A 10,636-nucleotide genomic window follows, 5' to 3' on the forward strand; every position below is an offset into this window, starting at 1 on the left:
TGGCCATCGTCCACACCTCTAACAATTCCATAGTCTTATTTCCATACCCCAACATTTTTGTTGAAGGAAAAAACATGCTGTTTTTTGACCAACTTGTATATTGGCTATTTTCTACCATGTTCCCCCCCTTTTTTCATCTTTTATTATTTTTATTTTTTATTTCAATGCATTTATACTTTAAGCTTAATTACTATTAAGCTTTAGTCTAAGTGTTTTTTTTTCCCCACCTCAATTTGCCCGAAACGCTATGCGTACTAGTGGCTTTAGGTATTGTATGTACTACCTCCATCTTTAAATCAAACAGAATGTTTGTACTGTAACTCTGCAACTATGTATGTACTTTTCCTAAATAAATTTTTATTATTTTTGTTATTAACAATTGTATGTTGGGGGTGTAAGACAATGTTGGAGCAGACAATGGTGGAGCAGAAAGCTCAGTACTCACTTCCCCCTTCAGAGCAGGAGAGATTGCTGAAATAGAGGGAATACAGAGAACATATACGGCACGCATCGTTGAGATAAAACACCTAAATTATTGGGATCGTCTCAAAGCTCTCCGAATGTACTCTCTAGAAAGGAGACGAGAGAGATACCAAATAATATACACATGGAAAATACTGGAGGGCCAGGTCCCAAATCTACACAGTAAAATAACAACGTACTGGAGTGAATGATATGGAAGAAAATGCAGGATTGAACCAGTGAGGAGCAGAGGTGCCATAGGCACAATCAGAGAACATAAGAACATAAGAGCAAAGGCAACTGCAGACGGCCTATTGGCCCATACGAGGCAGCTCCTATCTATAACCACCCAATCCCACTCATTTACATGTCCAACCCACACTTGAAACAATCGAGGGACCCCACCTCCACCACATTACGCGGTAATTGGTTCCACAAATCAACAATCAACAACCCTGTTATCAAACCAGTATTTACCCAAGTCTTTCCTAAATCTAAATTTATCCAATTTATACCCATTGTTTCGTGTTCTGTCTTGTGCTGATACTTTTAATACCCTATTACTATCCCCTTTGTTGTGTCCATTCATCCACTTGTAAACCTCTATCATGTCACCCCTAACTCTTCGCTGTATAAACATCAGAGGTCCACGGTTGTTCAACGTTCTCCCAGTGACTATAAGAAATATTGCCGGAACAACCGTGGACATCTTCAAGAGAAAACTGGACTGTTTTCTAAGAGAAGTTCCGGATCAGCCAGGCTGTGGTGGGTATGTGGCCCTGCGGGCCGCTCCAAGCAACAGCCTGGTGGACCAAACTCTCACAAGTCGAGCCTTTCCTCGGGCCGGGCTTGGGAAGTAGAACTCCCAGAACCCCATCAAGCAGGTAATGCACTCAAGTACTTACGGAGGATGACGAGAGTGCGAGGAACAAGGTGGTCAGGTGGAGCCAGTGACTCCTTCCTTCAACAGTTTTGTCTCTCCCTCGTGGTATATCCTCAATGTTTTCAGCGGTGTGGCCTTACCACACACTTACACTGCCACAAGTGTCCTGATAGTACTGTGGGAGGGACAATTTGGCGGGTATTGTGGACCGAACCTCACGAGTCTTGGACACGTCTATCCACCTTTGTTGTGATGACGTCACTCGCTCGCTCGGTTACTCGCCACGTCGCTCTTCCCATTTTCTTTGGTTACTGATCTTTGCCGACGTTTAATTTACTTGAGACACTAATATTGGTGGCCTCAACGAGGACAGGAAGTTGGCGGCTTGTCAAAGGTCCTACCCATTTGCCTGGACGATCTTTTCTATCTGTATTTTAAAACCCAGTAGAGTTTTGGCGTTTACCTTACCGACTCTTTGACGGGTAGGCTGTTCCACGGGTTTACCACCATACGGGTGAAAAGCCTCTCCTGTTTTCTGTCCTACATTGTGGCTTGTTGAGCTTGAATCCGTTGCTCCTCATTCGTGTTACATCTGACCTTTTGAAGAAAGTGTCCGGATCAACATCGTCCAAATTGTTGAGTATTTTAAGTGTTTCGATGAGCTCTGCCCTGTCATGCCTGGTTTACTGTGTTGTTTGGCCAGTGGCCCTCAACCCTTCCTGATTCGAGAGATGACTAAGCTCTGGTACGATTTTTGTTGCCCGGTGTTGCCCGGTGTCTCCAGAGCAGCTATGTCTTTCTGAAGATAAGGTTTCAATGCCTGTATGCAAAAATCCAGGTGGGGGCGCACCAGAGACTTACAACAATACAATACAATACAATTTTATTTAGGTAAGGTACATACATACAATAAATATTTACAAGGATTGTTTGACTTATAGGTAGAGCTAGTACATACAATGCCTAAAGCCACTATTACGCAAAGCGTTTCGGGCATGATAAACTTAAATGACAAGCTTAATACTAATTGAGCGTAATGAGTAGAATGAAAACAAGAAATGAAAACATAGATGAAAAAGCAGCACAAATACAATTATGTCGACAAACAGCGCTCTTTAAAGAAAAAAACAGACATTGGTTGACAATAGAAGGGTAAGGTAGGTTACAGGGAATTTATTAGGTATAGCTTCGCTTTTAACTTAACTGGTTGAGAGAGGTACAGTCTTTAACATGGTTGGGAAGGTCATTCCACATTCTGGGCCCCTTGATTTGTAGAGCATTTCTAGTTTGATTAAGTCGTACTCTAGGAATATCAAAACTGTATTTATTTCTGGTGTGATGCTCATGGGTTCTGATACAACCTTCTATGAAGCTTTTGAGATCAGGATTGGCATTATAGTTTAGCGTTTTATATATGTATAATACACATGAGAGAATGTGCAGTGACTTAATGTCTAACATATTCAGAGATTTAAGTAGGGGTACCGAGTGATGTCTGGGGCCAGAATTGGATATTGTCCTAATAGCAGCTTTGTGTTGAGTTATTAGAGGACGTAAGTGATTTTGGGTAGTAGAGCCCCAAGCACAAATACCATAGTTGAGATATGGATAGATAAGGGAGTAATAGAGAGTCACCAGGGCAGGGCGTGGTACATAATATCTGATCTTAGAAAGAATGCCCACAGTTTTTGAAACTTTTTTTGATGTTTAGAATGTGTCCCTGGAAATTAACCTTGTGGTCAATGAGAATGCCAAGGAATTTGCCATCTAATTTGTTACAAATTTGGGTATTGTTTATTTTGAGATTTATTTGATTAGAGGATTTATTGCCAAACAGAATATAGAAGGTTTTGTCAATGTTAAGGGTGAGTTTGTTGGCAGTTAGCCACAGATGGACTTTATTTAGCTCAGTATTTACTGTGGCATTTAGAGCAAGGGGATCAGGACTGGAGTAAATGAAGGTTGTGTCGTCAGCAAATAGAATTGGTTTGAGGTGTTGGGAGGCATTTGGAAGGTCGTTAATGTAGATGAGAAAGAGGAGAGGGCCAAGTATGCTGCCCTGGGGAACACCAATGTTGATGGGTAGGGTGGGAGAAATTGTATTATTCACAGAAACATATTGGAGCCTGTCAGTAAGGTAGGATTTGAGGTATTGTAGGGAGTGTCCTCTGACTCCATGATGATGTAATTTAAGAAGAAGGTTTTGGTGGTTGACAGTGGCAAAAGCTTTACGCAGGTCCACAAACAACCCAACAGGGAACTCATTTTTATCTAGAGCTGTATGAATCGAGTTAAGCATACTAATAAGTGCATCGTTAGTGCTTTTTTTGGGTCTGAAGCCATATTGGCAAGGGCTTCAGTTCTGTTCAGTAACCATTCAGTTCCCACCAGTAACCATTCAGTTCAAGGGTTACTAACCACCAGTCCAGTCCTAACCATAACCACCAGTAACCATTCAGTTCAAGGGCTTCAAGGACTTATACAATTGAAGGACTACTTTAATTTCCTTGAAGGTAAAGGCACGCTTGATTATTCCCAAGGTTTGGTTCGCTTTTTTTTACTGCCGCTCCCACTTGTTGTGCAACTTTTAGTGAATGATGGATTCTGATTCCAATGTCGCATTCTTCATCTATCTGTTGTAAGGTAGTGTGGGCAATTTGGTAGTTGTGACGTGGAATGTTATGCCCTACAGGCAAGGTCTTGCATTTATCGACATTAAAGAGCATTTGCCAGTCATCTGACCATTGGTGGAGTTCATGTAGATCTCTTTGTAAGGTCTCAATATCACTTTCACTTCCTTCTTTATCATAGATCTTAGTGTCATCTGCAAATGTGTCATCTGCCCAACATTCCATCTCCCAGGATGAACAGGACCAGCAAAAGCTGCTTGACTATGTTATTGTGTCGTCCCAAAATATTCCTGTGGAACGTGAAGGTGAAAAGTGTATTGAAATAGTTCATGCTCTCATAAAAGACGAATTGCGTGTCACTCTAAATAAAACCGACATTATTGCTGCCTACAGAGTAGGCAAAAAGAATCTATCAGGTCTAAACGAGCGAAAAATTCGCCTCAAGCTAGCTTCCCAGTCCATAAAATCACATCTTGTCCGGACAGCTGCATCCCAACGAAAGGGAATCTACATCAACGAGTGCTTGACTAGAAAAAGACAGCAACTCCTCCACCGCCTGCGTCAAATCCGTCATCAAAACCCAGATGCGATTCATCAGTGTTTCGTTAGAGATGGCGTGATTAAAGTGAGAAAGACCTCAGGAGGTAAAATGTTTACAATTGCTAATGAGGATAACTTCAACACTTTCCTCTCCCAATGTGGTTTGTCTCGCCTTATTATCCCTCTCATTGAGTCAACATAATTAACCCCCCCCCCCCCTGTCACCTAGTGCGGGCTATGTATCCTAAGTCTCTTTGTTACACTTTTTTTAAGTAAATTTTAATTTAATTTATATTAGTCATATATTGGACTTAGTTAATTGAGTGCATTAACATTTTCTTTAGTTCTTATTAATTTTAGGATCATAACTAAACTATTTATAGTTAATAATCATTAGATTAAACTTGCCTATGTTTATTATTCAACTTTTTCTTTGCTTTCATTTATTACCTAGGTTGCCTAGCCTCGCCATACTCCCTTACTCCATTGTACCCCTGGCTTTGCCTGTCTCAAAATGCAAATTATTACTTACAGTTTACCTGAGAGTACTTGTAAGCAATCTACCTCAATTTTCTTTTTTTTTTTTGTTCATTTTGTGTTTGTCTTGTATAGGTCTTGTTTATATTTTAATTTTCCCCCCTTTTATATCAAAATTTTGTTTTGTAATTGCCATTCTTGCCTTGTTTTCCTACAACCAGCCTTCTTATGCAAACAAGTATAGACCCAGAACTAAACCTCTTATCCACTATCTTTGACAATCATCACTTTAATGATCAAAATTGCAGATATTTTACAGCACATGATGTAAACAATGTATTAACACATAATCACAATATCTCTGTAATTACCTTGAATGTAAGATCACTTAGCAAACACTTCGATGATGTTAATGCCTTGATTGAAACTATTAACAACAAATTCTCTTTTAATATACTTACTGAAACGTGGTTAAAAGAGGATAGGATACTACTCAACTCTTTAACATGCCTAACTACTCGGCAATTCACAACTGTCGACCAATTTAGAGAGGTGGTGGTGGTACTGCTCTTTACTACCACCAAGAACTAACATGCTTAAAAGTAATTAGAACTAGAGACTGCTGTGGGGAGTATATCTTCGCCAGTTTCAGAGTCAAGGGTACTGAGTCTGTCCTGACTGTTGGAGCAGTCTATAGAATTCCTAACACTGATGTGTCCGAATTCAACTCAAACCCTAGAAATCTAATACTCGATAACAGACTGAACAAAAACCATCTATTTATCGCAGGGGACTTTAATATTGACCTCTGCGAGCCTGAACACCCTACTGCTGCCAACTTCCTCAACTGTATGAAGTCCTGCTTCCTCATACCCTTAATCACTAGACCTACTAGAATTACTGATAGTACTGCCACGACTCTAGATCACATCTGGACCAACATAACCTCTTCGCTTACTTCAGGTATAATCATCGATAGCACTACAAACCATTACCCCACATTTCTCCTAACTAATATTAACAACCACCTCTAGAGATAAGGGAGATAAGCTTTAGGCTGCACAATGAAACTGCCATAAGCAATTTTATAGCGGCTGCTGATAGTGTCAACTGGGAGTCCGAATTAGGTAACATAGGGGACATCAACCTAGCATTGCAATCTTTTCTTCAAAAAACTCTCAACCTTTATAACACCCACTGTCCTATGCTAACGAAACAAGTCACAACTAAAAGGCTAAATAATCCTTGGCTTACAAAGGGGATACTTAAATCCATTAATAAAAAGCATGACCTTGAGAAGAAGTATAGGTTAGGAATCGTCTCCAAAGAATTTTCAAAGAATTACTCATCATTGCTATCTACAATAATTAGGAGAGCCAAAATTAAATACTACAAAGATAAATTTACCCAAACAAAGGGCAACATTAAGAAAACATGGAGCACAATTTCACAAATATTGGGATCAAAGAAGATTTTAAATAACAAACCAACACTCCTTTCCAATAACGATGGTTAGCTTTCAGCCTCTGACACTGCTCTTGAGTTCAATAGGTTCTTCTCTTCAATTGGGTCATCCCTTGCAAATGATATTCCATCTTCCAAATATAAATACAAATATTAATTCAGGTAAAGTACATACATACAAGGTGAGATACAAAAGTTGATGGATTTATAGATAGAGCTAGTACATACAATGCCTAAAGCCACTATTACGCAAAGCGTTTCGGGCAGGAAAAACACTAAGACTAAAACTTAATACTAATTGAGATTAAAGCATAAATAGTGTTGAGAAAAAATAAGAAAAAAAATGAAAAAGGGGGGGGGGGGGAAACATTGAAGAAAAAAGCCAAAATACAATTTGGTCAACAAACAGCATTGTTTCAAGTAGACATGGGTTGACATTTTGGGGGTGCGGTAGGTTACGTGGAGTTAATATGGTAGTACTTTGTTTTTATCTTATTTATTTATTTTTTATTTATTTATGCATATACAAGAATGTACATAAGGAATGTGAGGATACAAATATGGTAATTACAGTCTTGTAAAGCCACTAGCACGCGCAGCGTTTCGGGCAGGTCCTTAATCTAAGAAAATTTTAAGGAGGTAAATACTTGCAAAATTTATAGACAAAAAAATGATAACAGATTACATGGAATGAAAAAAAAAGATGAGAGAAAATTGTAGGTACAGTATATTAAAGCACATAGGTAGCTAAGATTGATTGCAATGACAGCTTAAAATGGTAGTTGACAACAAATTGGTAGGCACAATACAGCAGAAACAATATAAGATTGATTGCAATGACAGCTTGAATGGTAGTTGACAAAAATTGGTAGTCACAATACAGCATATGGCTAGCACATAAAAGAAGACAGCAATGAACACAATGATAAGGTTGTTTGATATTACATAAAAATTAGGAGATTGGGTAACACTAGGTACAGAGCAAATTTAAAGCTCAGTGTAGGAAACTAAGAAGATGAAGTTAGGTACTTTTTGGTTTTGCTTTTAAATAAGGCAAAAGTTTTACAGTTTTTCAATTCACTAGGGAGTGAGTTCCATAGACTAGGTCCCTTAATTTGCATAGTGTTTACACAGATTAAGTTTGACCCTGGGGATATCAAAGAGATATTTATTTCTGGTGTGGTGATAATGGGTCCTATTACATCTGTCCAGGGAGAGTTTCAGAGCATGGTTTGCATTTAAGAACAGGGTTTTGTAAATGTAGTTGACACAAGAGAATGTGTGGAGGGAGTTAATATTTAGCAAGTTTAGGGATTTAAACAAGGGAGCTGAGTGTTGTCTGAAAGCAGAGTTAGTTATTATTCTGATAGCAGATTTTTGCTGTGTGATGATGGGCTTAAGGTGGTTTGCAGTGGTAGACCCCCATGCACAGATACCATAATTAAGATAGGGGTAGATTAGTGCATAATATAGTGAGAGGAGAGCAGAGTTAGGAACATAATATCTGATTTTGGAGAGTATACCAACTGTCTTAGAGACTTTCTTAGTTATGTGTTGAATGTGGGTGCTGAAGTTGAGTCTCTTGTCTAGGAATAGGCCAAGAAACTTGCCATCATTTTTATTACTGATGTTAATGTTGTCTATCTGTAGCTGAATTGCATTTGATGATTTGCTTCCAAATAAGATGTAGTAAGTCTTTTCGACGTTTAATGTTAGTTTGTTCGTTGACATCCATAAGTGGACTTTTTTTAATTCATTATTCACAACATTATTTAGTGTATGTGGGTTGAGGTTTGAATAGATAAGGGTAGTATCGTCAGCAAACAATATAGGTTTGAGAATATTAGAGACATTAGGCAGATCGTTTATATATATAAGAAATAGAAGAGGTCCTAAGATGCTGCCCTGTGGCACTCCAACGGTAATTGGTAGAGTGGAAGAAGTTGTATCATTGATGGTTACATATTACAATACAATACAATACAATACAATACAATTTTATTTAGGTAAGGTACATACATACAATAAATATTTACAAGGATTGTTTAACTTATAGGTATAGCTAGTACATACAATGCCTAAAGCCACTATTACGCAAAGCGTTTCGGGCATGATAAACTTAAATGACAAGCTTAATACAAATTGAGCATAATGAGTAGAATGAAAACAAGAAATGAAAACATAGATGAAAAAGCAGCACAAATACAATTATGTCGACAAACAGCGCTCTTTAAAGAAAAAAACAGACATTGGTTGACAATAGAAGGGTAAGGTAGGTTACAGGGAATTTATTAGGTATAGCTTCGCTTTTAACTTAACTGGTTGAGAGAGGTACAGTCTTTAACATGGTTGGGAAGGTCATTCCACATTCTGGGCCCCTTGATTTGTAGAGCATTTCTAGTTTGATTAAGTCGTACTCTAGGAATATCAAAACTGTATTTATTTCTGGTGTGATGCTCATGGGTTCTGATACAACCTTCTATGAAGCTTTTGAAATCAGGATTGGCATTATAGTTTAGCGTTTTATATATGTATAATACACATGAGAGAATGTGCAGTGACTTAATGTCTAACATATTCAGAGATTTAAGTAGGGGTACCGAGTGATGTAATATTGGTGTCTGTCACTAAGATAGGATCGGATGTAGTCAAGGGCAAGGCCTCGGATTCCATAATGCTGGAGTTTAAGTAAGAGGTAGTTGTGATTAACAGTATCAAAGGCTTTTCTTAGGTCAATGAAGAGTCCAATCGGAAACTCACTTTTGTCAAGGGCTGAGTAGATAATGTCAAGGAGACTAATGATTGCATCGTTGGTGCTCTTTTGGGACCGGAAGCCAAACTGGCAGGGGCTGAGTATGTCGAATTTTACGAGGTAGGAATAGAGCTGTTTGTAAATAATTTTTTCAAATATTTTTGATAGAATGGGTAGATTTGATATTGGTCTATAATTGTTTATGTCCGCCGGATTGCCTCCTTTATGGACTGGCGTTACTCTTGCTTTTTTGAGGATATCAGGGAAGGTGTGATACTCTATAGATTTGTTGAACAGTAGTGCTATGGGTGGGGCAAGGGCATGGGAGGCTCTCTTGTACACAATGGACGGAATTTCACTGGTGTTCCCTGCCTTGGTTTTTAGAGAATGTATGATGGACACAACATCTGCCGGGCTGATTGGTGAAAGGAGAAGAGAGTTTGGATAGCTGCCTGAGAGATATGTGTTAATATGTGTCTGAGTCTGTGGGATTTTACTGGCAAGATTAGCACCAACCGATGAAAAGAAACTATTAAATTCATTTGCCATTTCTAAGTCAGTTGACGGTATACCCCCATCCTTGTAGAGTTTTATTTGGTTATGTGAGTGTTGTTTAGTTCCTAGGATACTAGAGATAGTTTTCCAAGTGCTTTTCATGTTGCCTTTTGCTTCATTGAATCTATTCACATAATATGCAAGTTTTGCCTTTCTTATGATACTGGTAAGCATTGATGAGTACCTTTTAGCTACTTCCTTTGAAACTAGGCCAATCCTAACTTTCTTTTCATATTCATGTTTCTTGTTGATTGAGTTGAGAATGCCACTTGTGAGCCATGGATTGTTTAATTTTTTGTCAGTTACTTGCTTGGTAAGAAGGGGACAATGAAGGTTGTAGAGGCTTAGAGTTTTGGAGATGAAGAGGTTAGCTAATGAATTTATATCATGGGTATTATTGAATTCAGAATCCCAGTTAATATTGTAAAGTGCCTCTGTAAGATTGTCTAAATCTGATTCACTGTGTAGCCTAAATGAAAGTTTCTTGCTTTTTGGTGGTGTTATGTCCATGTTCGCTATGAGAAAGGTAGGATAGTGGTCAGTTGTTCTGTCGTAGATTATACCAGATATAAGGGGAGCTGTTATGTTTGTCCATATGTGGTCCAAGGTAGTGGCTGATGTTTGAGTGACTCGGGTAGGTTTGGTGATTGTGGGGATTAGCATACAGGAGTTCATGCTGTTAAGGAAATAGTCAACTTAAGAACAATTTTGTTGACCCAGGTCAATATTAAAATCTCCTCCCAGAATGATGTGGTTTTTGTTGAGATTGTTGTTTATAATAAGATTCCTTAGGTTGTCTGAGAAAGAAGCTATGTTAGTATTGGGAAATCTATAGATGGCTCCAATAGTCAAAGAGGATTTAAGGGATTTAAT

The 10,636-nt window shown here is 38.5% G+C and overlaps 1 protein-coding gene across 1 annotated transcript in view; it reads right to left on the minus strand.

Annotated features, from left to right (window-relative positions):
• The window catches only part of LOC138372105 (peptidyl-prolyl cis-trans isomerase-like), a 461,493-nt gene extending 459,904 nt beyond the window's left edge, over window positions 1–1,589 (minus strand). The window contains exon 1 of the mRNA XM_069337386.1: window positions 1,368–1,589. The gene's annotated coding sequence lies outside the window, so the exon portion shown is untranslated. The remainder of the gene's footprint in view (window positions 1–1,367) is intronic.
• Window positions 1,590–10,636: the final 9,047 nt, after the last annotated feature.

The sequence above is a fragment of the Procambarus clarkii genome, chromosome 37 (genome assembly GCF_040958095.1).
Source record: "Procambarus clarkii isolate CNS0578487 chromosome 37, FALCON_Pclarkii_2.0, whole genome shotgun sequence".
In the NCBI taxonomy this organism is placed as follows: Eukaryota; Metazoa; Arthropoda; class Malacostraca; order Decapoda; family Cambaridae; genus Procambarus; species Procambarus clarkii.